We start from the raw sequence: 14,498 nt of genomic DNA, 5'->3' as shown, positions 1-14,498 counted from the left end.
AACCCCCAATAATTTGGTGGCTCATTTCATTTCAGAACAACTCCCCATTATGCTTGGAAGTCATCTGCCCAAAGTTTATCCAACTCATTGGCTGAGGAGATAAATACCTCCCTCTGTGGGGAAGTGAGTTTTCTGTCCACCCTGACGGATTGTTCCTGGGCTTGCTCACAAGGTTTTAAGTGACTGTTGTCTCTGCAGATTCCTAGGCCCAGCTCACTTGCTCTGCACTTATGTTTAATGAGGTGTGTAAAGGCAAAGTAAGGAGAAATGAATTGCACAGGAAAATACAGCAAAAGATGTAGCATAGGGCAATCTTTCTAAATTCTGGCCATCATATTGCCTTTTAATCACAGCATAATGTTCCATACCTGCGGCTGCCTATAAGTCAAAACTTGCCTTCCTTGTCTCGGTCTTCCATGGCCATGAACTGGCTTTTGCGATCTGCTGCTGTCCTTTGCATTTGCACTTTTTGATGATCACACTTTCCTCTACAAGTATTTCACCAGCGAGATGAATGTCTTTTACTCTATGGATTCCCCACCTTACCCCACCTCTCTGCCTTCACTCTATTCCCCTGACATGATCTGATCTCCTGTGCATTTTCTTCATCCAGCTTTTACTTGAATTGTGTATGTAGTAGCTCAGCTCCAGGTGAGGACCTCACACTTGGCAGAAGAGCAGCCTCTTTAAGACAAGAGAGTCCTGTTTTGGACCCCCATGTACCTGTGCTTCAGAGCCGTTAAAGCCCCAGAATTGCAATTAGCAGTTCCTTTACCAACGACAGTGCTGGAGAAATAAGCACTTCTAATGTTAATTTGGAAACAGGTGCCACAGCCCCGCCTACTCTTTGACCCCTTTAACTTGGAGAGTAGAACTTGCCAGCCAGAGGGACCCACTGTGCTTTCAAAGTGAAGCATCCCTAGCTGGAGCCTAAATGATGCATTCAACCCAAACATCTGCACAGAAAACTTATTTCCATGCCAGGATGGATTCCCCTTTAATGGGGGAGTACAGCTACACTTTCAGAAATGACATTAAGCCACACTCTGAGTCCTGTCTTCTCTTCCTTTTATACTCATGACTTTCTCATGCTGTTGAGAGGAATTGCTGCCCTTCTATTTGGCAGGTTGTGGAACACATCTGTCTAACTGTTAGACCTTCTCACCTGCTTCCACTGGCAGTGGCCACCCCAGCCCCCTCCCACCATGCCAAGTTCCAGAACCCAATTGAGTGATAGGAGTAAAGCTGTAATGTAGTGAGGTCCAACATGCAGTCAAGGCACTGAAATTTTTTAAATAATAAAGCATGAAAGATCTTATACATTTGGAACTGTAAGGACAAATATCATAAACACCAATGCACAGTGCATCCAAGAAGTAGAAAATTAGTTGAGCCTCCTGTATACCCCTCATCAGTTGCATTATTTGGAGGTCCTTCCTCCAAAATGTGCCCGGTATACTGATTTGCTGTTATCACATCTATACTTTTTTTATGCTGTTACTCCCCATCTAATTATCCCTAAAGAGTATATGGTATTTAGTTGCATGTTTTTCAACTTTATGTAAATTGTATTGTACTGGAACTATTCTAGTGCCATTTGCTTTTTTTCTTTTTTTGCTCAGCTCCTCGTTTGTAAGAGTTATTTATTTATTCATGTTGATTTTTCCCGCTGTATTCATTTACTTTGAGTACTCTATGGTATCTCATTGTATGAATATATTACAATTTATCATGCTGTGAACATTTGTATATGACACAATTTTAAGGTGGTCTATAGAATATATATGCCAATATAGAGTTGCTGGGTGGTAGAGTACCTAAATTTTCACCTTATTAGATATTTCCAAATAATTTCTAAGGTGGTGGTACCAGTTTATATTCCCATCAGTAGTGTAATACATGTCTCTATGTCTCTATACCATATCATTACTTGGAATTGTCATACTTTAAAATTTTTGCAAACTTGCTGGTGTGGGATCATATTGTATGCGGTTCAAATTTTAATTTCTCTAATTACTGGTGAGGAAGGGCATCTTTTGTATGTTTTTTGGCCATTTCAGTTTCCTTTTCTGCAAATTCCTAAGAACAGTAATTCTTTGTCCTTTCTGCCTTCGAGTCTCTCCCTCTATTTGCATTTGAACAAGAGCCTAAACCCTATCTGTATCCAGAAATTGGCAACACTTCTTTGACAGACTAGTAGGGTCTTTGCCCCAGAAACAAGTTTCTCATACAGTCATTAGCAGAGGAATTGGAAGGGTGAGGAGAATTTGGAAACTGAGGTCCCTGGTGTGCTAAGGACTAAATAGTTATTTAGTCCTGCTGTTTTTATTAGAATAGACAAGAGTCAAGGGCCCATGAAACAAAATGATGAATCATGAAGTGACTTTATGTTTCAATAAACAGTTTTTGCCTATCACGGTCTAAGTAGAGTTGTCTGAATTAGATAATTTTGTAAAACATGTAATAGAGAACTAAGAAGTATTTGGGGCTAAGAAGAGGCAGAAGTAGAATATTTTAATTAGCATGAAAAGATTTTTTTTTTTTTTTACTTTTTTTTTAGTGGTTCTGCGATGTAACTACATCTGAAAGATAAGTGCACAGGTCACCAGAAAGAAGACCAATTCTCTTGTCCATTTTTCTCACTCCTTTCACTTCTATATTACTTTTTGGATTGATCTTTGGGAGAGAAGACAGAAGTATTGAACACTTTGCCAGAAAATCTGTGTGAATAAACACATGAAGAAGCTGGAAAATGGGTGTTTAAGGGAGGAAAGTAGAGAGGGATAAACAGCCCTGTAGCGAGTTCAGGGAGGGGCATTGGAAGCATGACATGGTGGCTGCTCTGGGGTAGCTCTGGGATCTGGGATTTTGGGGACAGAGGACCCTGGGTTCATCAGAGGCACTGCTGTGAAGTATCACTTGCTTTCCTATTTGTGTTCTTTTGAGAGCTGCAAAAGAGAATATGGAATCACTTTTCTAATTACTTTGATTACTCATGGCTTCAGAAAAGGGAAGATCTAGGAGTATGACATTTGTTAGGATTACATAACTATCCTAAAGTCATACCACTCAGGACCCCTTGAAAATTCTACCTTCCTACCCTCAAAACCTAGAGACTAAATTGAGACTTCCTGTCAAAGGGTGATTATAGGCATATTAATGTTGAATTTGTGTACTTTCAAATTTCAGACACAGTCTTATATCATGGAATATGCACTGGAATTTGATTTGAAAAAAAAAAAAAAAAAAACTGCTAGGGTCTGATCCTTCTTACCTCTTAGTGTATGGGGTGACTTTAATCTCTTTGAAGATGTCTTTGCCTGTGTAATATGATACGGAGGACCCTCTCCTTGTCAGCCTGATAGGGTTGTTGCAAAGATTAACAACTGAAAATATTTATGCAAACCTGAAAAGTGTACAACAATATCACAGTGTTGGGCTAGGAATTTTTTACATAATTAACCATTTTGGAGAGGTGATTGGCTGTGCCTCGTGACTGTAGGCTTTGCTGCATGAAAGGGGAAATGTATGTACTGGTAGCCCACAACTACCCATCCCCAACAGGCACTACACAGAAAATCAGACTACAGGAAAAATTGAAAAAAGAAAACTATCTGTATATATGACTATTTTGTGCCCTGGATTGGGGAGCCTGTTGCAGGATAGTATTCTGTGCACATTTATGAGGAGACTTGGTAAAGGCTTTGCCCTTCCATTTAGACACTTATTGTACCCAGAGAACTGCTGTAAATTACTAAGGGTGACAAAGGGACCAGTGTGAAGCATGAACTCAAACGGCTGCCCCCACTGTGGGCATCTTCTCCCTGACGGCAAATGTCTTCCAGAGGACGAGGGGCACGCACACCAGGGAAGACAAACCATTCTGTCAGGGAGGAATATGACAAGTGTGAGATTGCTTTATTTAAAAAGAAAGCCTTCCTTGTTGGAGGCATCTTATGTTCTTGGGATACAGACGAGATAAGCATACAGACTCCATGGCCATTAATACTTTGGGAATGAGAAATGAAACATTTCTTTTGAGTGATAATTTGGGCCAGCAGGTGTGTTTGCACACAGATAAATGGAAAGCCTGGGGGGGCACAGGAAGTAAGCAAAGAGAATTCAAGTAGAGCAAAAGAAAGGCCAAAAAAAAAAAAAAAAAAAAATGGTCAGGGCTTCTTAACCCCCAAGAACAGAAACAACTGAGAACCACATAAACTACCAAATAATGATAGGCTACAATGTCCAAATGAGCTTATGAGAAGTGAATTACCTCTAGACTCCTGGTTGCTAACCATTTTGTGTTTTAAAACAGAGAAGTTGATTTTAAAAACTATGGAATTTTTTTTCTTCATGGGAAAAAAAGGCAGATATTTATACAGGTAAAACATTTTGCATAATTTTCATAGGGTTGATAATTCCTGGGATCCTTCAGTGTACCTCTCCCAGGACTCCATGCTGACCTTCTTCCTTATCTGTATGGTGTGATATGATGTGATATGACGTGATATGATAGGATGGGATGGGATGGGATGGGATATTATATGATAACAAGGAAACATTGACTTGGTTGAAGGCAGAACTCTAAAGTACATGGGTACAGGGAGGTGAGGCCTTTTTTAGGGAGACCTTGCTCTGGGACAGTTGTCTTTACTGAGTCCAGACTCCTGATGCGTGTTCACAATTAGGGGAGGATATATTTTAGAGGACATGAGGATATCTGTTGCTCAGTGGTATCCAAATATCAGGCATCAGTGTATTCCCTGGATCCTAAGTACACAACTGCCGCAGGCAGCCCTGCAGACAGTGAGGGTCAGTATTCCAGAACACCATTCAAATAGGTTTTAATGTGAATGGTGGCCCCTGGGGTAGTTCAGGATGGTGGTCTGCAAAAGTAGCTACTCCAAGATGACCTTCTCACCATTACAGGCAGACAGCAGGGCTACAGAGAGTACAGAGGTCTTTTATCTAGTCCTCAGGTGTAGGCTGGGGCAGATCAGCATGTCCTCACAGAGAGATATCCAAACCAGAGTGTGGCTTCTCCTGAAAAACAAGAACCACAAACAGATCTTTAGAGCACTCACAAAGAAGGAAAATATCTTTGTGCTGAAGTCAGTGGAGTAGCCAGAGTGAAGGTGTACATGGCTTGGGGGCTTCTATTTCCATGGCTGTGGGTTATTCAATGAGAAAAAGCAAATGGAACACTTGGCATTAATACAAGCTGTGGGAAAGTCAGTGCTAGCCACTTTCTATTCCTTTAATGACCCTGGTAGAGGGTGGGCAAGACACACATGGGCCCTATGCTAGGATGTCAGAGTGAGAGAAAGTCTACAGTTCTGGCCTGAAGTCCAATGTCCATCAAAACCTACCAGAAAGCAGTTCTTTTAGGGTTATCATCTTCTTACAAGGATTTGCTTCCATCTATGGAAGTATTCACGGTGGAACCAGCCAGAAATCATAAGGTGAATGACACTGATTTTTCATTTTTTTGAAAACTGGATCATTTTGTGCTAATTTCATGACTCTGTAGTGAAAATACTCCTCTCCAGAGAGTGTACTACAGATTTCTGGAGCTCCTAAGATTCCATCAACTGCTTTATACTGTCACCGAGATAATTGCATCAATACCTATTAAAGCAGCCAAGGTTGGGTTCTACTATTGAGGATCTCTTTGGAACAAGAGAAGACAAATGAGCACTTATTGACCACTGCAGTGTACAGTTTGCACTGCCTCCCCCTGCTTTCCCATAGTTGTTAGAAGGTCATTTGTCTAAAGGGTAATTCTCCATCACTTCTTAAATTAAATGCTCTAAATATCACTGGCCTCTCTCCGTTTAGACACATTTTTTTGGAATTCAAACCTATGTGCCAGCTTCATTGTGTAGAACAATTTAGAATAGCAAATGAGTTTCAAAGAGAAGTAGGCAGTTCGGGTGTTTGTGACAGTGACATAACTATGTAAAATGTCAGATTTATGTCAAAGATCTGAGATACCAGACCCTCAAGGTGCCTACTGTTGTTTGCTGGTCCACAAAATGGATTTTATGTCCATTTTCCATTGCTACCCAGAGAATAATAACAGAGAGCTAGAAGTTACCCTAGCGATAGCTAGGTTACCAAATGCAAGCCTTCCTCTGAGAGAGTTCGAAAGCACTGCATCCTGGGCTTCTATTTCACCTACACTATTCTATGCTTTCTGCCAAGTTACCAATGGCTCCTTTCCCTTATCCATTCCCTTGAACACTGAGAAATGTTTATTGAGTACTGTAACAATATGGCCAGCACCCTGCCCTCTAGAGCTTATAGTTCACGGGCATAAACATAAATAATCATTGTACAAAGTGACAAAGCAGTGGCGAAAGGACAAGCTCTGAGTACTGTGTGACTCAGAGTAGTCAGGCTAACTACATTGTGGGGTTAAGGAGGGCTTCCAGGGAAGGTCGTGCCTGAGTTCTCATGATTGCAGAAGGGAGAGTTTCCCTTATGGAAAGAGTGAGGTAAGATATCTCAGCTGGCAGGAACATCATGAGAAGAGGCTAGAGACGTAAGGGAGATCCTTGCAGGCGGAAGTCAGGGTTTGTGCACAGGGAGAGCAGGAGGTAATTCAGATAGGGCATGGGGGGTAGCATATCAGAAAGCCTTCTTCCTTCAGCTTTGATTACTTTGTCCTTATCCTTTGGGTCAAAACACACATCTTACCATGAAAGAAAAGCAGACAGATATGGGAGATGGAGAAAAAAGTATATATCCCAGGGAGCCTTATGTAGCTGAAGAAACTTCTAGAGTAAGAAACCGTGTTTTGTTTGAGAAAGCTGCAGTTTTCTGAATGATAACATTCTATGAATTGAGATATATTTTGTGGTAGAAAACAGAAAGAACTTCTAACACAAGGAGAGAGTTTTTCTATGACAACTAAAAAGGGAAAATGGAATTTTACCTTTTGGGATTATTTTACAATGAGACCTATACGGAGGCATAATTCCAACAGAACCTGCTCTCAGCTTCTTCATTTTTGATTAATATGATCACATATATCTAAAATTGGTAAGATATGAATATTGACTTCACTGGACTATTGTAGAGAATGAGTAAATTACATATGAGAAATTGCCTATCACAGGGTCTGGCACATGATATAGAATCAGAAAATATGCTCCTCTTTTTCCCCCTTCTCTCCTTCCTTTCTTCCTTTTGGATTCCTCTTTCCTTGATTGTTTTGATGGCTAAGAGAGGTAGCAATCTAGCTATAGTTTTTCACAAGCAAGCTGTTGAATTTATATCTACCAAAACCCATGCATTGAAATAACAGTGACAGGCTCTTTCAAATTTTTCAGGTCATTTTCACCTTTGTGATTGTTGGCAGTAAACCTGTGGAATTGAAATATGTTTCCTGACCACATTTCCCCTCCTTGCCACACGTGGAAGCTCTTATTTGCTTTGAGAACCTCTCCCTAAGTCTATTACTGAGAGGGCTGATGCCAATATTGTAGGAAAACAGACACAAGCTCTTTCTTTTGGAAATGAAAGAAGGCATGTGGTAGTGAAGTCTCCAGAGACCTGGAAACTTAGTGTGTAGGCACAGGGTCTTGACTTGAGCTCATATTTTTCTTTGGGTCTATGTGAGGTAGATCCTCCCAACTCCAACAATGGGTAACCAGATAGAACCAGATGCTCTATAGAGAAATGAAATTGCTGAGCAAAGAGCTTGCACTTTCAAAGGAGCACTTAATTAAAACACAGGAGTATCAGAAACTTCAAAAATATGAGTGTTTCAAGAGAGTGAACTCTAACCAGTTGGCATTCTCCCAAGCAAGCCACTGCCAGAATTGTTTCTAAAACATAGGTCTGATTATGCCATGCCTATGTGCACAAACCTTCTTTAACTGCCCATTGACTTCAATATAAAGTTTTAAAGCTTTTCATGGATTAGTGAAACTCATGCATTTAAAGTTGCTTCTGAGCACCTAAGATTTCAATTCTGACTTCCCCTTAACCTTCTCTGGGTCTCTCAGATCTCCGTGTAAGGCTGAAGCAAAAATGGAGCCACTGATGACTCTAAGAGAAAGATTTCTGAAGAGGAGTGTTATTCATCTGTCATCATGAGCATTGTCCTCATGGTTGGCTCATGAGAGGGACCTTTAAGGAGTTTCAGGTACACTGCAGCAATTACTGTGAGGTTCCTATAGCCCCAGGGAACTGGGATTCGGGCTCCTGCATTCCCCCAATCAGGTTCCGCTCTGAGAACAAGGCTGGCCAGCCGTGTTGTGTCTAGGTCTCTGTTTCCTAATTGCTGGTCAGCTAACACCAAAGGTACATTTTTACCTCCTCTTTCTCACACCCTGCTCAGCTGCAGGGTAATAAATTGTGAGTAGAAAAATCAAAAAAGTCCTTTGGGTCTTGGTGTTCCAAAATTACCACCTAGAAGAAAAGACACATTTTCTAGACAGAATCCTGGTTCATAGGTGAGTTACAAATATTTTTTTCAGCCCCCAACACATTTCATAATGCATATGGTGGAGAAGTGGAGGGAGAACAGCCATTGTTTAAAAGCCAGAAGAGGGCAGTGGACCAAGTCAGGAACTGGTGGAAGACAAACTAATATTGTCTTCTTGGCCCATGAACCATCTAGTGGGAGGCAGTGTACTTGACCTGTGGTTTCCAAAATGGGTTGTTCACACTCTAGAGGTGCTCAAGATCATCCATTGCAATATGGACTTAAAAAAAATAAGGGCTTCTATTTTAATAATCAAAAAAGAACAAGAATGAAATTCTACTAATATTTTATATATGGATTGACACTGATGTCTTTACTTGGTCCACATATCACATGATCCCACCTCAAGTTTAGTTGATGAAATATCAAGGTTCCGAAACAGGGAGGAGTTGACAGTGGAGCCTTATACTTCATTTACTTTTGGTATAGGGTGATGTTTTGCAGCTTCTGTGTGTCAGGTTAAGTGGATTTACCCTTTATCTCATTTTAACTAGATCTGTTCTACTTCCATGCTAAGTGGGTATATCTCACGGTATATAGGAGCTTCCATGACATGGGCCAGTTGGACTCTTCCATACATGCCCTGAAGGAAAGAGGACTTGATGAAGTGGTGAAGTTTTCAGGACTGTTCTGGTTGAGAGAAGAGGGAATGATGAGCTTCACTGTGGATGAGTAGACAGTGTTACATCTAATAACACTTCAGATTAAACTGCATTAAACAGTGAGCTCAGAGCTATTAGTTTCAATCAGGAGTTGAGACACGAAACTCAGAATTATAGAGTGTTTTGTGACAACATGAGTTTGATGTGCTGGGTCAGCCATAAAGGCCAGTAAAACGTGAGATATTGTCAAGAGGGAGATTGAAAAGAATTTCTGCCTTTAAATCTTGATTCAGCAAATCGTTGATTGAATACTTGTTATGTATCTTCTTGTTAGAATGATACAAGTCTGCCTACTACAATTTACAATAGATTCAGAGAGTTAAAAAAAAACTCCAGAAAAAAAGCAATGAGAATTATCATTGGAAACAACTAAACGAAGATAGAACATAAGTAATTATAATTCCTTAAGAAATGTGAAGGTGGAAGGAGGGGCAGGGACTAGCGTATAAGATAACAGAACAATGGGCTCTTTGTTAGAACCATTTTTTATCTCTTTTCTTTGTTAATAAGATTAAGGACAAGGCCGGGGATAGGATTGGGGGGAGGGAGGAGAGATATAAACCAGTTGAACCAATTATGTTTACATGACTACAGAGATAATTTCCCCAGATAAATAGCTCAAAGTCATATTGTTGGAAACGTAGGGTATCAACAAGACTCCAGCTATATGTCCCCAGAAGAGCTGATGAAATCTTCATGTGTCTTATCCTTCCCCTCGGCAGTTGCTTCTTCCTAAGCCACTCCACTACCCTCATCCCAGTAGTATCCTTTTCCCAGGTGGGATTTGGTCAGGAAAGCAGAAGCACTATAAGATTCCAAACAGGAAACTATTTCATATGGAAAACTACAATACCATTAGATGGACTGAGGGAGTGATAGGGAAAGATTCGAATGGCTTCTAGGAAATCAATATGTGACAGAATAATCAGAAACCACCACCTGCAGGAGATACCTCACTTGCATGTAGTGCCAAAGTGAGTGATTTGCTCAAATAGGCTCCAAACTCCTGGCACACCTCTACCATCTGCTGAAGCCCATGCATCTGTCTGCATCTGCCACAAAAATAATATGACTTCACCTTCTTGTCCACTTTCCATCTCTCACATGACTGCCTTTCACTGGCAGAATCTAAATCGGAACCCAGCTCATTGGGAAATGCAGCTCCTAGGCTTGTTGCCCTTATGATGTAAGAGAGGGCATAGAAGGGGGCCAGTGGTGCCAGGGTCCCAGCAGATGATTGAGCTCAGGCACGTTTACTCATCAGGAGTCATTAATATCTCTCTGCTCCACTGGTAGTCCTGAAGGTGTTTCAGTCCAAGGTCACTTCATGTATAGAATTATTTAATTTAGGCCTTCCATAAATACCATATCACTAACAAAATAATGTGAGCTGATAGCACGTTTTTAATGGTGTTAAAGTCTAAGAAGAAAGGCCCTCCTCTCTTGCTTTAGTGGGGCTTCCATACACTGTGCTGATGTCATTCCACCGTCCCAGAGAGATCTTTATTACTCCTCTCTTGCAGTCTACTCTCCACAAACTCCCTTGCTCTCACTTTCAGCATTGTTTTGCTCTCCATTACCAAGCCTTTTTTCTACTGTCCTTCTGAGATAGTCAGTGAAGAATATACCTCTGTCACTCAGCCACAAGGTAGGCTTTGTACTCAGACTTTTATGTGAAAACCCAAGAATTACACTATTGAATTTGATTCAGTCTTTCATTTTATCCCTGGGAACTTGGAATATCTTCCTTTAAGACTGAAGATACTATGAAAGAAAATGCCCTGGGTAAAGGCCTAAATTACTGGTTAAGGACAAAACTGGTTTTCTGACTTACTCCCCAAACGAGGAAGTGTGTGTGTGTGTGTGTGTGTGTGTGTATGTGTGTGTGTGTGTGTGTGTGTGTGTTGTGGGGGTTGGGACAGGGCAGGACACAGTTTCTCATTTACTTTAGTGCCTAGAATTAAAAGAGTGGTGTTTATTCTCATCCCCTTTGTCCCAGACTCAGGGCAGGTCCTTAGCTTCAATTGCACTTTTACCTCATCCTTACAGGAGGTTGAAATAAATACATAAACTAGTCCTAGAAACTGAGCAGAACACGACAAGACAGGTGCAGGCATATCTGAATTTGAGCAATGGGCATGCAGCTTTGCTTCCTTTCAGTGACATCTACTGCATCTCAACAAGGAGACCTGCATTAATGCTTTGAAAAAGGAAATTAAAAAATAGAAATCTATTTTTTATTTAAGCTTCAAAGTTAGAGAAATTGTGCATTAAGACTTCTCGGTCAAGCCTGAAATTATAACTCGAGGCATAGAGCAGTGGTGATCAACTGTGTCTGCTTTTTCCCCCTTCCCTGGTAGTCCTAAAGGCTGGAGAGACCCTGCTCTGCGGGTAGAGTACTCTCCTTACAGCAACATCATGAAATTCTCCTTATTAGCCGTTGCAGACCATCAACACCAAAGGCCCACAGGCAAGAATAAGGAGATACCGTGGGTTGTCACACTTTGCCTCTGTACATTTCTTCATAGAGCACTGAAGTGTAATATTGATCCAAGAGATACTGGTCATGACTGTATTTCTTTCCACTAAATTAAAAAAATAAGAGAGAATTTTGATGAATTGAACAAAGTCTGGATGCTTTATCTTGCACTGACATTTTGATTTTTTTAAGGAAATGCATTTTCTAGCTGTATCCTGCAGATAGATAACTCCATTATTCCACTTTGTTGGAATTGCAGGGAAAATAATCAAACTTGCCAGCATGCTCAAGTCTCAGATTTTTCAGCTTGTCATAACTCACACAGGCTATGCCACAAGGTCTGCTGGGATGGCAAGAAGGGGAGTACAGAGAGAGGAGAGCAAGCCAGGAGTGGGAAAAGTTAAACCCCAGGTATTCATCTATTTGTTAGAATGAAATCTCAGAAATCTCAGTGGCCAGTGGACCGAATTGAAATGTCCAAGTTGATGACCAGAAAGCCATAACATAATATCCCAGGACATTGGCCTAGAGACTGCATTATAATCTCCTAGGGGGATGGTCACAAGACCATTTTATCATGTCCTAAGTGGCAGTCGGGAGGCCAGTTTCTAGTTTATAATGTCTTGGTGGGGCAAGGAGAGCAGATCATGAGACTACATTATGAAGTCCAAAGTTATGATCTTAATAATACTGTAATCTATGAGGTATGTTTATGGGAGTCAAATGATAATTTCAAAGGGCACAAGCCAAAACACCATATTGTGATGATCAAGAAGGTACTCAGACACTGCACATTATAATGCCTTGGATTGCGACCAACAAAATCCATTTTTCTGATGGCCAGCAGATTGGCTAGCTAATTATAGTGTAGTGCTCAAGGATTGGGAGGAATTACCTTCTGAGTTCTCTGGTTTGTGGACAAAGGTAGGGAAGCACAGATCTATGAGTAAGAGGGGTAAAAAAAACTTACTAATCCAAGGGAGGATTTGTTTGAGTTGAAATAGTCATCTTTTTTTTAATATATAAATTTATTTATTTATTGGCTTCATTGGGTCTTTGTTGCGGCACACAAGCTTTCTCTAGTTGCAGCGAGTGGGGGCTACTCTTCATTGTGGTGTGTGAGCTTCTTATTGCAGTGGCTTCTCTTGTTGCTGAGCATGGGCTCTAGGCACATGGGCTTCAGTAGGTGTGGCACGTGGGCTCAATAGTTGTAGTTTATGGGCTCTAGAGCGCAGGCTCAGTAGTTGTGACACACGGGCTTAGTTGCTCTGCGGCATGTGGGATCTTCTGGGGCTAGGGATTGAACCCGTGTCCCCTGCATTGGCAGGTGGATTCTTAACCATTGTGCCACCAGAGAAATCCCTGAGATAATCACCTTTACAATGGATTTAGAGAGTCTTACAGGGTTGGGCTGGGTGGAATAGGCGGGGTGACAGAAAGTCTGGTGACAAATCTCAGAAGCCATGTGTATGAGTCTTCTTGGGCTGCCAAAACAAAAATACCACAGGCTGGGTGGCTTAAACAACAGACATTTTGATTTTTCATGGTTCTGGAGGCTGGAAGTCCAAGATCTCGGTGTCACAGGTTTGGTTTCTGGTGAGGCCTTTCTTTCTGACTTGTAGTTGCCCACCTTCTTGCTATGTCCTTACATGGCCTTTTTTCTGTGCTCTCTTGGAGAAAGAGAGATCTTTGGTGTCCCTTCCTCTTCCTATAAGGACACCAGACCTATCAAATTAAGGTCTCACCCTACTGACCTCATTTAATCATAATTACCTCCTAAAGACCCTATCTCCAAATACAGTCACATTGGGTCTTAGAGCTTATATGTATATATTTTGAAGGGACACAGTTCAGTTCTTAGCACTGTATATCACTGGCTGTGTTGTATATCACTCAGTCTTTGGTTGGCCATGTTGGAAACTGCTCTTACTAACCCTGGTCTTACTAACCCTTCTGCACCACAGGACCACCAATTCTCTCTGAAGAAGATACTCTAAGAAGGATTTGAATAAAAGCACAAGTGTGCTTCTGCTCTAATTCATGACATTTTATTCAAACCTCTTAGAGCACATCTTATAAGTCTTCATAAGCTAGGCAGTTGTGATATATAATTATGTTCATAACTGTTTTCATGTGTGTGGTTTTCTTTTTGCTTTCTGTTACTTTCCAGATTTACTTTTCTCTCTTCTCTATCTGATTTTCTGCCTTGGAGAGTGATCATGTGCAATTCTCTTGCTATCCTCTGGGTATGGGAGATGTAACTGGAAATAATAAGAAGGTAGAAGAGTAAGACCAGGATATCAATTCCTGTAGCTCCCTCCCTGCAAGGGTTTACTAAGGCTGCCTGTATTTTTCAACTGAAGGTCTCTGCTCCTCTCAAGGAAGCTTTCTCTACATCATTCTCTCCACCTTGAGTCTAGTGACTACTCTCTCCCCTCATCCTTTTGGGCCTAAGGGTGAGTAACAGAGTCCCTGATGCTAAGCCCAAGGCATTGTATTACCTCTTGTAGTTCCTTTAAACCCAGCTGACATGTTTGTGAATAGTTCTTTTGTTAATAAACCTTAAAAGTATCCTGAATATGTTATTTGTTTCATAGAAAGGCACAACTGATAGAAAATGCATCATGAAGCCAGCTTTCCATTCTTGCTTATTCTGCTTGAGTCAACTTACATGCACATAATTTCCCAGGAAAATCACTTGTATTGACTGGGATGATGTTGTTACCATCTGGAGATGCTTAGCCACAAGGCATTCTAGGAGCCCAATAGTATGTAGGAATAAGGAGGGGAAGCTGGGATGACTGGGGGCACTGGTCTCCGCTGGAGTGTGGTGGGTGAAGTCTAATCACAGTGTCCAGAAGTG

Source organism: Hippopotamus amphibius, chromosome 5 (assembly GCF_030028045.1).
Source record: "Hippopotamus amphibius kiboko isolate mHipAmp2 chromosome 5, mHipAmp2.hap2, whole genome shotgun sequence".
NCBI classification, from domain to species: Eukaryota; Metazoa; Chordata; class Mammalia; order Artiodactyla; family Hippopotamidae; genus Hippopotamus; species Hippopotamus amphibius.
Note: the sequence above shows the minus strand (reverse complement) of the source record.